Source organism: Aquarana catesbeiana, linkage group LG01 (assembly GCF_042186555.1).
Source record: "Aquarana catesbeiana isolate 2022-GZ linkage group LG01, ASM4218655v1, whole genome shotgun sequence".
Classification (NCBI taxonomy): Eukaryota; Metazoa; Chordata; class Amphibia; order Anura; family Ranidae; genus Aquarana; species Aquarana catesbeiana.
The window spans coordinates 839,843,866-839,856,920 of record NC_133324.1 but is presented as its reverse complement, the minus strand read 5'-3'; the positions used below and the strand labels follow the sequence as shown (position 1 = coordinate 839,856,920).

Sequence of the window (13,055 nt, the reverse complement as noted above, 5' to 3'; positions counted from 1 at the left end):
GATGGCAGCAAATATAAATACCTGTAATAAATAAATAAATAAATAAAACAGGTCATATGCTGTCCAGCCACCGACTTTTTAATATCCATTGGGTCAATTGCCTGAGCATTTTTACCCCCAAGAGCATTTTTTTTTTTTTTTTGCAAAAACCCCTACTTTGGTGGTGAGTTTTGCACATTTCAGATACTCAGCTACCTAGCAGATCCAGCGTTGTCCAGCTTAAACCCTCCCTCTTCTTATCTGGCAGTGCTCTGTCCTTGGCTCCCATTTTTGGTGTCACTTTATTGAGAGGCTGCCAGCTGCTGCCAGTTCAGCTGGCACTCCTCCCAATGACGCACTGATAGGCCCGCCCACTCCTCCTTTACTGAATGAAAGGCTTTGCCTCCTTGGATATGTGGCATGCATATCCCAGGAGGCAAAGAAAGATGTGCAAAGAGGGGCGGGGCAGGGACAATTTACAAAAAAAAAGGGTAAATAAAGAAAACTAAAGAGCACATTTAGTCTGGAGGAGGGGTGGAGAGGAGGGATAATGTATTTGAAGATCTGAAGATCCACCAATGTTCCCTACAGTGTACTCCATGATGTTGCTAAGATATAGAAAAACCTAAGGAAGTGGAGCTTACTATGTCAGGCCAGCTTTAGTCATGATTATGATATTATTGTGTACTGTAGATACCACATTTTGTATGTTAGGTGCTGCTTGTTTTGGCACTTTAGATCTAAATACAGGCAGTCCCCGGGTTACAAACAAGATAGGGTCTGTAGGTTTGTTCTTAAGTTGAATTTGTTTGTAAGTCGGAACAGGTACATTTTTTAAGTGTAGCTCCAGCAATAAAAACAATTCTTATATTTTTTGGATAGCATAGGAAAGGGTTAACACCCCTGTAACATTTGTTTTGCTGTCTGTACCCCTGTTCAGAATATTTCCCTATGACAATAGGATTTTGAAAATTTGGGGTTTTTGTGGAAACAAGGATTGGTGATAAAAATTCAGTGGAGACACCTTTTTCCCATATTAACTCTTAGAGGAGAGAATTTTCCTTCCTAGGGGTAAATTTCCTCTCACTTCCTGTTGTCTCCCTCTGTTTGTAAGTAGAAGTAGTTTGTAAGTTGGATGTTTGTACCCCAGGGACTGCCTGTATGTGCTTATGGCACTGATAAGATGATAAGATACTTTTAGTGGTTTAGTGTTTAGAGGTTTGATCAGTGGCAGCTAGTGGGTTTTCTTTTTGAGGGAGTGGGCCGGCAGTACCAAACCCACCCGCTCGCTCGCCCACTGTCTGCCGGTCGGTCTGGCGAGCGGCGAGCATCGGGTAGCTGGCAGCGGCTCCTACATACCCTTCTCCATCATGGGGGTTCCGCTGTGCATCTCCTCTTCCTAGGCATCCAATAGGATTACCTGTCCTTTCAGCCAATTGGTTGACAGGTCTCAAGACCCGCTTCCTGATTGACTGGGAGGAGGTTCAGTATTACAAATGGCGAATATTCATTTGCTATTGTAACACACCTGGGTGGGCTCAGTTTGCATTCTCTGAGCCCCGAGCCCACCCTATTTTGAAGTCTATTAGAGTCTCTGGCTCTAATTAGGTGCTTCAACCCCCCCCCCCGGTTGGAATTCATGCGTTTGGACTTGTATAGGGTGGAATGCCCCTGGGTTTGACTACCAATTAGAATAGAGTCAATGATTAGGAGGCACTGATTACTGTTAAGGGACATTTGAATTTTAACTGATTTTTTTTAGGTTTAATGTTAGGGTCCATTTGAAATGATATGCTAGCCATAAATATGCTGACCATCATGCAGTAACAGTTCCCTTCAAAAAATGTTCCAGTCAAAAGCTGGTTGGACGTGGTTGAAATTGTCATGCTTATTGGCACTATCTGGGTTAGTTCAAAATTTAGTGTAATGCCTTGTACACATGGTCGGATTTTCCGACGGAAAATGTGCGATCGGAGCTTGTTGTCAGAAATTCCAACCGTGTGTAGGCTCCATCGGACATTTTCCATCTGATTTTCCAACACACAAAGTTTGAGAGCAGGCTATAAAATTTTCCTACAGCAAAATCCGATCGCGTCAATTACGACCGTGTGTGGACAATTTCGACGCACAAAGTGCCATGCATGCTCAGAATAAATTCCGAGACGGAACTGCTCGGTCTGGTAAAATTAGCATTCGGAATGGATATAGCACTTTGGTCACGCTGCAATGTTTTAAATAGTTTAATGCAGCGCACTCTCTTCTTCTTTATAATGCTAGAAGAATGAAGTTGTTTTGCTGCTCATATTCACACAGACTTCTCACAAACTTCTTTCTTTATTATTTCTCATGATTTCATCAATATATTTTTATTTGTCACATCTACCAAATTTTTTTTTTTTTTTTTTTTTTTTATGTTTTTAGATTAAATAATTATTTTTGGATTTTGTTAACGGCTGATCTTGTGAATTTTTTTTTTTTAACTCCAGAATATTTTTGGGTGTGTTTTGTGTGTCAAGTTACAACAACATGATTATTATCTTGTATTATTTAATCTCAAGGAGATTGTTTGGTGTTGGTGTCTCTTGTTAATTTCACATTGTATTTTTGAAATGTACTTGCCTCCTCACAAACAAACTGTAATTTTTTAAGGAAAACACACATAGGCAAGTATAATTGAAAAAAAAATTCCTTTATTAAGGGCTCATAACCAAACAAAGAGGAAGGCAACGCTGGATAAACAGCAGAAATTGGAGAAGCCTTTGGCCCCCAGGGCACACATCATTTATTTTACTGCAAAATTGGTGGCCTGAGGAGTCCATATATAAGGGAGTACAATCTGGTCCAGAAGTCCAAGAGATCATGAACAGCAGCACCCCCAGGCTGTGGTCATACAAGAGCCTGCATCTTTTGCCAGACCAGACTAAACCCAGGGCCATCACTCTCTGGTCTTCCTTACACGCTTCCTTCCCGGCTGTGGCTCTGGTGTTGGAGGTGTGTCAGGAGGAGGAGTAGGACCTGGAGGAGGAGGAGGAGGAGGACCATGGGTGAGCTCACAAATGTGGCTTTGGCATGTGAGTTGGCCCCTCAACCCCTTATGTAGTGCTTCTAAAATGAGAAACTCACATAAGAGGCGTTGGCCCTCCTCCATTTGCTGCATTTTGCATGCTGTTAGGTCAGCAAAATCCTCTTCAACACTGTGGGGTGTTCTGAGGGCCTCAGTAGCCTTCCAAAATAGGCCAATTGCTGCCTCCTCCAGATTTGAAGGCAGAGGGGACGGACCTGGGTATCGGGCAGGCTACTTGGCGCGGCCACCTCCTTGCTGAGACTTTCCTGTGTATGAAAAAGGGACATCGTTTTAGGTTTTGGTTCATCAATCACAATCAGAAATTAGTACTCCAGACTAACATAGATTTAACATCATTAATTTGACAACCAGAAATATTTTGAAGAATGCTATACCTGGCTCAAGCTGGACTCCTCCACATGTTGCTGCCTAGAAGGCCCAGGTTGGACGTCAGAAGCCTCAGCTGGGGGTGAAGGAAGCGTGGAAGGAAGAGTGGAGAGTGCTGGCCTGGGTTCAGTCTCACCTGCTAGAAAATGCAGCCAGTCATAGTACCACAGCCTGGGGACATAAATGTCATCTGCAGCTCCTGATCTCTGGGAATCCTGGACCTTCTTGCGCTCCCTTAGATAAGTGCTCCTCATGCCACCAATTAGGATCTTCAAATAGGTGATGTCTGCCGTGGGGATCACCGGCTTCACAAATTCCAGCAATTTATCCAGCGCTGCCTTCCTCTTTGTTTGGTTCTTATATTCTGGGTGGTTTACCTGCCACAGACAGGGCAGCTCCCTGAACATATCAATGAATATGGGAATAAAGTCCTGATCATTCAATATATCCATTTTCTCTGCAAGACACAACACAAGACAAACCCTAATGTCAGGCTAAACTCTCCTAATCTTGTCCCAATATAGACCTCAATCTCTCAGCAGTATAGGCACAAGTTTAAATGTTACCTTCGTTATCACGATCTACTCCTTCCTCCGCTCACAGATCGTACATACTATGCACGCGTGTTACGCTTTATATACACTGCGCATGCATAAAACTGCGCCCGCCCCTGACGTTCTTTCTAGTCTATTCCCCGTCCCTTCTTGTTCGGTGCAGTGGGGGAAGTGCACATGGCAGAGACACAACAAGTGCATGCTAATTACAGCAGCGAGGAGGAGGAGGAAAGCCCGGAACCAGAAACGTCACGATCCCGGAGGAGACGATTTAAGGCCTCAAATATGAGATGTTGGAGATGGTGGACATCTTGAAAAGGTCCGACTATGACGGGAAGTATGGACCTTACCCCAACCCCAATGTCAGAAAGGCCAGGATCATGACTAAAGTTGTGAAGAGTCTGCACAGAAATTTTGGGGTACGGCGATCCAAGGATCAACTGAGGAAGCTGTGGTCGGACCTCAAATTAAGGGAGCACGATCAGTATAGAAGGATCAGGAGAGTGCTGCAAAAAAGTAAGTAGTTGTCCTGTGTTCCTATTGGTTATTTTTATTATGTTCGTGCTGCTCCATGTGCTTTTCTTTACTATTGTACAACTTTCATGTTCATGGGCACATTATTCGTTCGTAGGAAACATTGTTCGTTTGGCCAATCAAACACCATGTTTTGGCCAGATGCATTTCAATACATTTTTTCTGGCCTACTTCTCTTAAAATAATTTAGTTGTCTAGATGGGTTTGTAACTAGAATGAAATGCAAAATAGATTCTGTGTAAGGAGAGGACACTCAGCAGCTGCTTACACATCTGGACACTGGAGCACTAGTGTGGGACACAAGAACACCCTTTTTATTAGGGGGCCCACACAGGTGCTCCAGTGTATACTATAGGGATGACTCCATCTGTGAAGCTTGTACAAAACAGGTAAGCATTCAAGCTTGGCAAAGTTACAAAATATTTCTTCATCTTGGAACTCTGCCAAAACAGACAATTGTACCCCAATTCCAAGCAATGTTTCAGATTCCTATTTCTGCTATCAAATATCTGTGTGCTAAGTATACCTATTTTTTTTTTTACATAGGGGAGAAAAGACTCAGAGGACACTACTCAGCAGAGGAGACCACGGACCCCCCACCTCAGGAAGCAGGGAAAATCCCACAAAGCCAACAGGAGGAGGAGGAGGGAGACGTGGTGGAAATAGTCACCACAACAGGTGAGTGTGTGTGACCACAGGCTGAGGTAAGAGATGGATGACTGCATATTTATAATACATGGTGTATTTTTTTCTCTATTTTTAGGTGAGCGGGATGTTGTGAATGAAGGTCATTTCAACAACGAAAGTGCCCAGATCCTGATCAGGGGAGGTCATGGGGTGTAATAGGGACTTGGAAAACATCAAGCAAAACATCAATGATGTTCAAAACAAAATGAAGAACATCTTAGAAGTTTTAGGGAAAGTTTAAAACCCCTCGAAATCCCTAATTTTGTTGGCTTTTTTTCCCAGAAAGTTTTTTGCACATTTTTAAATGTATTCTCGAAAAGCCAAATTTTGAAGATGCACACACTGTGTAAACATGTGCTATCTGCCATCACGGGAGATCAATGTCTGCGTTTTGGGGTTGCAACCCCAACCTCAATAATAAAGTAGCTGAGAGGAAGGGGTTGCACCCACAAAACACGTCCCTTGATTCCCCATGATGGCAGCTAGCACATGTTGACATTCGGCAATTTGTGTGCATCTTCAAAATTTGGCTTTTCCAGGGATGACTTCACCCCATCTGCTGAACGCAATATCATACACAGTTTATAAATACTCATGTCTGATATTGCCTTCAATTTCTACAAAAGTTGAACTTTGTAAGTTACAGATTTGTGTATTTCTTGTTGGTTTTAAACATGCCTGTTTTACCTTAAAAGGACATTTCTACTTGTATTATTAATGTCAACTACAAATATTTTATACAACAAACATGTTGGTTTGTTTTAAAAACCTTGTCTAAATGCACATGTGATTGTGCTTGTATAAAAAATCTTGATAATCAACAATGTGTGGCTTCTTCTTTCATTGCTCCTAAACTTTTTTTGTGTGAAAATTTGTGTTTTCAGTGACAATGGGTGTTATTTCCTAAGGGCAAATCCACTTTGCACTACAAGTGCAGTTTCAGTACAGTCTCAAGTGCACTTGTAGTGCAAAGTGTCTTTGCCTTTAGTAAATAATACACAACAGTGCTTTCGCATTTTACACAATTACGCCATTTTCAGGACTGCCCAAATTTCAGTAATAGTCAGCTAAAAGAAACACAAGCAGTAAATGTAAGCAAATAAATTTTCTGTTAAAAAAATTTTTCAATTAAAAAATGTCTCAGACATTGTCTGGCATATCGATGGCCCCCCTACCCGCAAGTATTCCATGTATCTTAGACGGACTTCGCGGGCACTCGGGGGGCAAGCCAGGACGGCCAGCTTCAAGCTCCGTCAGGGTTGGTTCATTAAGATTTATAACTCCGGCTTCAGGCCCAACTGAGCCAACATAGTTCACAGAATTTCTCCTTAAAAAGTTGTGGAGAACACAGCAAGCCAGGATGATGTGATTAAGTTTATATGTGTATGGGTGTAAGAAATAGGCGGAACCAGCTGGCCATTATTTCAAACGTGTTCTCCATGACTCTTCTGGCTCTGGCCAGCCGGTAATTAAAAACCCTCTGGTCTGGGGTGAGGGTCCTCATAGGGAATGGCCGCATAAGATGGTCCCCCAGCGCAAACGCTTCAAACGCAACAAAGACGAATGGGAGTCCTTCCGCATTGTCTTCTGGAGGTGGCAAGTCCAAGCTGCCATTCTGGAGACGCCTGTAGAAATTCGTGTGGGCGATGACTCCACCATCTGACATCCGGACATTCTTCCCCACGTCCACATACAGGAACTCGTAAGTAGCTGACACCACCACCAACATCACAATACTATTGAACCCCTTGTAGTTGTAATAGTATGACCCCGAGTTGGGTGGTGGGACAATGTGGACGTGTTTCCCATCAATTGCCCCTCCGCAGTTAGGAAAGTCCCACTGCTGGGCAAAGTGGGAGGCCACAGTCTGCCATTCCTGTGGGTTGGAAGGAAACTGTGGCATCAAACAAGAAAAATAAATTAATCATTTTGCACATAAACATGGAAAGCAGATTAGATACAAACATTCTTGGCCAACATCATTATAACATTTATTTTAAGGAGTATTTAAAGACAGAGGTATAAGGTCCACCTATCAGGATTCCCCCCCCCCCCTCTCATGGGCCATTTGATAAATTTTATGGGGACGAGATGTTTGGGACAGGTAACCCTCTCCACTTCATTGAGAGATGAATGCCTAAATAATGTGTATTACTTTGGCCAGCCCACTGGACAGGTAAGAAGTGTCATAATACAAAGAGATAAATACACACTGTACACATTTTGCCGGTAGCACATTTTGAGATTCTTCAATTACCTATCAAGATAATAATAGGATACAAAAACTTTAAACAGTACCATTTGAAAGTATTCAGGCAGGCCCTTGAACTACATGCTTTGGGGAATTCATCCATAAATCGGACCACAAAAGAGGTGGGTATAGTGTGTATGGGTTTGGCAAAGTCAGCAGATAGAGGATTGGTATCAGCTGAGTTAGGAGTTGGGGGGAGGGAGGGTTCCAAATGATTTTGGGACCCCAAAAAAAAAAAAACTCTGGCACTCTGGCTGAATTTCAAACACACATCACAATTTTGTACATTTTAGGGGGTATTTAGGGTAAAGCACTACTATGGAGCTGACAAAATACATTGTTATGTGAATACACTAGGTGAATATAGGCTCAGGAGAGCATGCTGGGGAGGTAAGTGAAGGCAAATATGTATGAAGGACGAAAAATAAAAACCTAAAATTCCAGCATGTATGAGGACAAAGGGGACATTCACAGCATATTACAATCATGGTAATTAGGGAATGAGGAAAGAAATACAATATATTAACAAACATTAAATACAATAAATTGGGATGTTAAAGGATAAAAATCTTACCTTAATATAGTCCTTCTGCAGGACCTGGATGATGGCAGAACAGGTCTCCGGGATAATGATCCCCAGAGCCTAGGGGGAGATGCCTGTCGAGAACTTGAGATCCTGCAGGCTTCTCCCCGTCGCCAAGTACCGCAGGGTGGCAACGAGCCTCTGCTCCGGAGTGATGGCTTGCCTCATGCAAGTATCCTGCCTGCTGATATAGGGGGTCAGCAAAGCCAACAAACGGTGAAATACGGGGTCCGTCATCCTGAGAAAGTTCCTGAAATCGTCATTATTATTCTCACGGATCTCACAGAGCAAAGGCATCTGACAGAACTGGTCACGCTGGAGCAACCAATTCTTGGTCCAGGAACTCCTCCCCACCCTGTTCATGGACTGGGCTCATGTCAAAGTAAGGACCCCAACACCAAGCCCCCGCACAGCACAAACTCTACGAGGAGTACGTATATGCAACATGGCTAGAAAACGGTCGGCTGCTCAGAACGAAGTAACAGAACGCACTAAAGAACAGCAAGGCCTGTGAAGAGTGACCTGAAAATCAGTAATGAATGAACAAGAACACAATGACAAGTCAATGGGAACTTGCTGCACGCACTGAAGAACAGATACAAACCCACAAGCACAAACTGAACAGCAGAAATATGATCTGAAAACCACGAGTCTGAAAAAGCGCAAAATGTCTCTTACCAAACTTTTACTAACACGAGATTAGCAAAAGGAGCCCAAAGGGTGCCGCGCTTAGTACTGAACTGCCCTTTTATAGTCTCGTCATACATGGTGTACGTGACCGCGTTCTTGGCGTTCGGAAATTCCGACAACTTTGTGCGACCGTGTGTATGCAAAACAAGTTGGAGCCAACATCTGTCAGAAAAAATCCATGGATTTTGTAGTCGGAATGTCCGATCAATGTTCGACCGTGTGTATGGGGCATTAGAGTAAGGCCTCATGCACACAGGGTGTTAAAAAAAAAAGAACTGCAAAGTCAGTACCAACGCCAGGAAAAAGCGGCTTTAAAAGCATGCTTTCAGCATTTTGCATTGTTGTTAATGAGCGTTTAGCCACGTTAGCGTTTAGCCGCATTAGCGTTTAGCAGCATTTCTTTACCCTCTTCTATTTTCTACTCCCAAATCCAATCACTACAGCTTAAGAACGCTTGATGCGGCTTAATGCCGTATACTGTTAACACGCATTTAGCCATGTCAGATGTTTTTACAGCTGTAATGCTGCTGCTCCAAAACGCACTGGCACTGTTTTTTTTTTTTTTTGCCTATGCCACTAAAAGCTCCTAAAAACCTATATGTGCATAGACATATAGAATAACATGGAGAGGCGTTTATAAGCTGTAAAAAAAAAAAACGCCTGATGCTCCTAAAAGCGCCAGGAAAACACCCTGTGTCACAGTTAAGTGTTAAAAGAAAAATATTATTGTTATTGCTTTTGCAAATAATAAATCTAAATATTCACTGCAAAAAAAAAAAAAGTGAAATATTCACCTTTCCAAAGTGTTTTGTTTAACGTGTCCCTCACTTGGCGCTGTGATTCCTTCCATCACCCTCTTTATTTTATTTAGGATACAAAAACGTTTTTTTTTTTACAGACTATACATAGTACCCTTACTCATTCACATAAAAAAGTTTTTAAAAAAAAGTTTAAATACATACACATAACACCGTTTTGACAAGTCTTTTAATTAAAAAATATAGTCTCATGATGTACACCTATCATCAATCATGTTGTCCACTGGCCACTGTCTATCATTGGCCAAATATGGTCATGTCCATATATGGTCACAGGAAGGTACTGTCTCATGTTGATGGCATATGGCCTGGTTTGGATCTGTAGGGGGGCACATGCTCCCCACCCCCACTCCCCTTTCCCTTTCTGGGTCAATTTGCGGTGGGACCTACCTTACACTTTTCTTTTCCTTCCTTTGCGTGCCCCCCCCTTAAAATCCACACCAAACCCAAACAGTCCAGTATAGATTTTGGTGGGACCATGATTCCCAGACTGTAAATTAATAAAGTATGGTGACATCACTGGATAATGCCAACATTTGCAGCTTCTTTGACCCCTTTTCGCCAGTGCTTACCATCCCTTTAAAGGGGTTCCAAATGTCGGGAGGCGGGGCAGGGCTGATTGGCTGTCATGGCAGTCACATGATCAGTAAGCTGCTTGCTATTGGGAGCTTTCTGTTAACCACCATTATTTGACAGTAGCAGGCAGGGCTTGCGCTCTCGGCACAGCTGTGTATGCAATGTAGTACGCAAATATGCGGCCGCTCAGCGCCAAGGCCCACCTGCCCACAGGCTGCATATTTGCATGCCGTCGGCACCAAGAGGTTAACAACTATTGACAGGAACAAAGAAGGAATCTATCGTATATAGTAGCAGGAGAAAAACAAGCGACTATATACTGTATACAATGTTTGGTTCCTGTCAAGCAGACTGAAAAACTAGTGTTCAGACAAATGCCCAAAAAAATCAAAGTTTGGTCCAAGCTCATCCCTAAGCACAAGTCTGGTTCAAAAATTTGCAGGATCGTTTTGAAACTGGCACAAATTCTGGGCAGACATGGCTTTCAGAAACTTAACGAACCACTTTGGAATACATTGATGTCTCCCAGATGGGGCAAAGTTTTTTGCAGAGCAGTTTGGTTCCCAAGGCAAGGTCCCACCACCCTGGATGTATTCCCTCATCCTGGCAGCTTTACCTGTGGCTGTATGTATGTATGAGTCCTTGTGTAGGTTTATTTTCACTCTTTGATTTTTCTGGCTAACATAAAATGGAGATTATTCACAAAGGACTCAGGTTTCATGACTTTATTAAAACATTAGAATAGTTTATCAAAGAGGAATCATAATTAATAAGTTACTGGCTACATTATAGACAAGGAAATCAATAGAATGCACTTACAGAGAGTATAAATTTATGTTGATTGTGTTATAGTTAAACATAGATCGCTGCTTCAGCTGTTAAACACCAAGTGTTGTACCACAGAGTGTTTTATTAAAAGAAAGACAAGTATATGCTTCCTGAAAGGAACTGCATGTGAACTAGTTTCTTGTATAAAGTTTGAATGTGAAACTTATGCCCCATACACACGGTTGGACATTGATCGGACATTCCGACAACAAAATCCATGGATTTTTTCCGACAGATGTTGGCTCAAACTTGTCTTGCATATACACGGTTGCACAAAGTTGTCGGAAAATCCGATCGTTCTGAACACGGTGACGTAAAACACGTACGTCGGGACTATAAACAGGGCAGTAGCCAATAGCTTTCGCCTCTTAATTTATTCGGAGCATGCATGGCACTTTGTCCGTCGGATTTGTGTACACACGATCGGAATTTCCGACAACGGATTTTGTTGTCGGAAAATTTTATAGCAAGCTCTCAAACTTTGTGTTTCAGAAATTCCTATGGAAAATGTGTGATGGAGCCTACACACAGTCGGAATTTCCGACAACAAGGTCCTATCACACATTTTCCATCGGAAAATCATATTGTGTGTACAGGGCATTAGAGTGAATAAGATCAATCTTGCTCCATTGTCACTGTAATCATTGCTACTGTAACTGGCATCAGTAAAGGTAGACTTATTCTTGGAAATTCTTGCTGTCCTTCCATACAAAAAAGAATCCAGGCTTTGTTTCAATTTCATTTATTATTATTATTTATTATTATACAGGATTTATATAGCGCCGACAGTTTACGCAGCGCTTTACAACATTAGGGCAGACAATACAAGTACAATACAATTCAATACAGGAGGAATCAGAGGGCCCTGCTCGTTAGAGATTACAATCTAGGAGGGAGGGTCAAGTTATACAAAAGGGTAATAGCTGTGGGGGATGAGCTAATGGAGAAAATAGTGCAGTTATTAGATGGAGGCAGGATAGGCTTCTCTGAAGAGGAAAGTTTTCAGGGATCGCCTAAAAGTGGATAAATTTACACTTGGTTATATGCATAAATGAACACAACTTTAAGTTAGCGGTTACACCCTACTCCTTGAGAAATCGATCCCCATGTGTATTGCAATACTTAACTTAAAGTTCATAACGCAGACAGTACGAGGACAGAGTCAGATATAAGGACAAGTGCCCCAATTAAAAAAACAGCAATGGGGTCTACTATTCTTATAATATAAGATCTACAGTATATATTGCCAACAGTTTTCACAGCACCTTACAAAATAAAGGGAGACAGAACAGTTACAATACAATTTGATACAGGAATATTAGGAGAGCCTGCTCACGGGAGTTTACAATTTCAAAGATAGGGGGGTAAGTGCTACAAAAAGTAATAACTGTGAGGAATGAGCTTATGGATAAGGTAGATGTACAGTTTTTAAGTGATGGCAGGATAGGTAAATTTTCAGGGATTGCCTAAAGGCAGACAGATTGGGTGTAGGAAGTTCCAGAAGATGGGTGAGGCTCTGGAGATGTCCTGAAGAGGTGACGGGGACCTAGAGCAGAAGGGCTTGGGAGGAGTGATGTGGATGGTTTAGATGATATTTCTAAGTTCCAGCAGATTGAGAGCGATTATCTCTGGGTTTCGTAAACTATGCTGTTAACTCTTTACAGTGCCACCACATACTTATCATAATAATATCAACACAATAATAGTTATGACTTTTTTACTAAATGTCTGTAATACCCACTGTCACCACAGACAAGAATATGCAGAGATTTACCATATACAGTGCCTTGAAAAAGTATTCATACCCCTTGACAGTTTCCACACTGTCATGTTACAAGCAAAAACGTAAATGTATTTTATTGGGATTTTATATGATAGACCAACACAAAGTGGCACATAATTGTGAAGTTGAAGCAAAATGATAAATGGGGTTCAATTTTTTTATTTATGAAAAGTGTGGTGTGCATTTGTATATAGCCCCCTTTACTTTGATACCCCAACTACAATCTAGTGGAATCAACTGCCTTCAGAAGTCACCTAATTAGTAAATTAGGTGTGTAATTTAATCTCCGTATAAATACAGCTGTTCTGTGAAGCCCTCAGA

At 42.0% G+C, this 13,055-nt stretch overlaps 1 protein-coding gene across 1 annotated transcript in view; it reads left to right on the top strand.

The window, feature by feature from the left end:
• The window catches only part of NWD2 (NACHT and WD repeat domain containing 2), a 469,190-nt gene that overhangs the window by 333,623 nt on the left and 122,512 nt on the right, over positions 1-13,055 (top strand). The gene's annotated exons all lie outside the window — the stretch shown is intronic.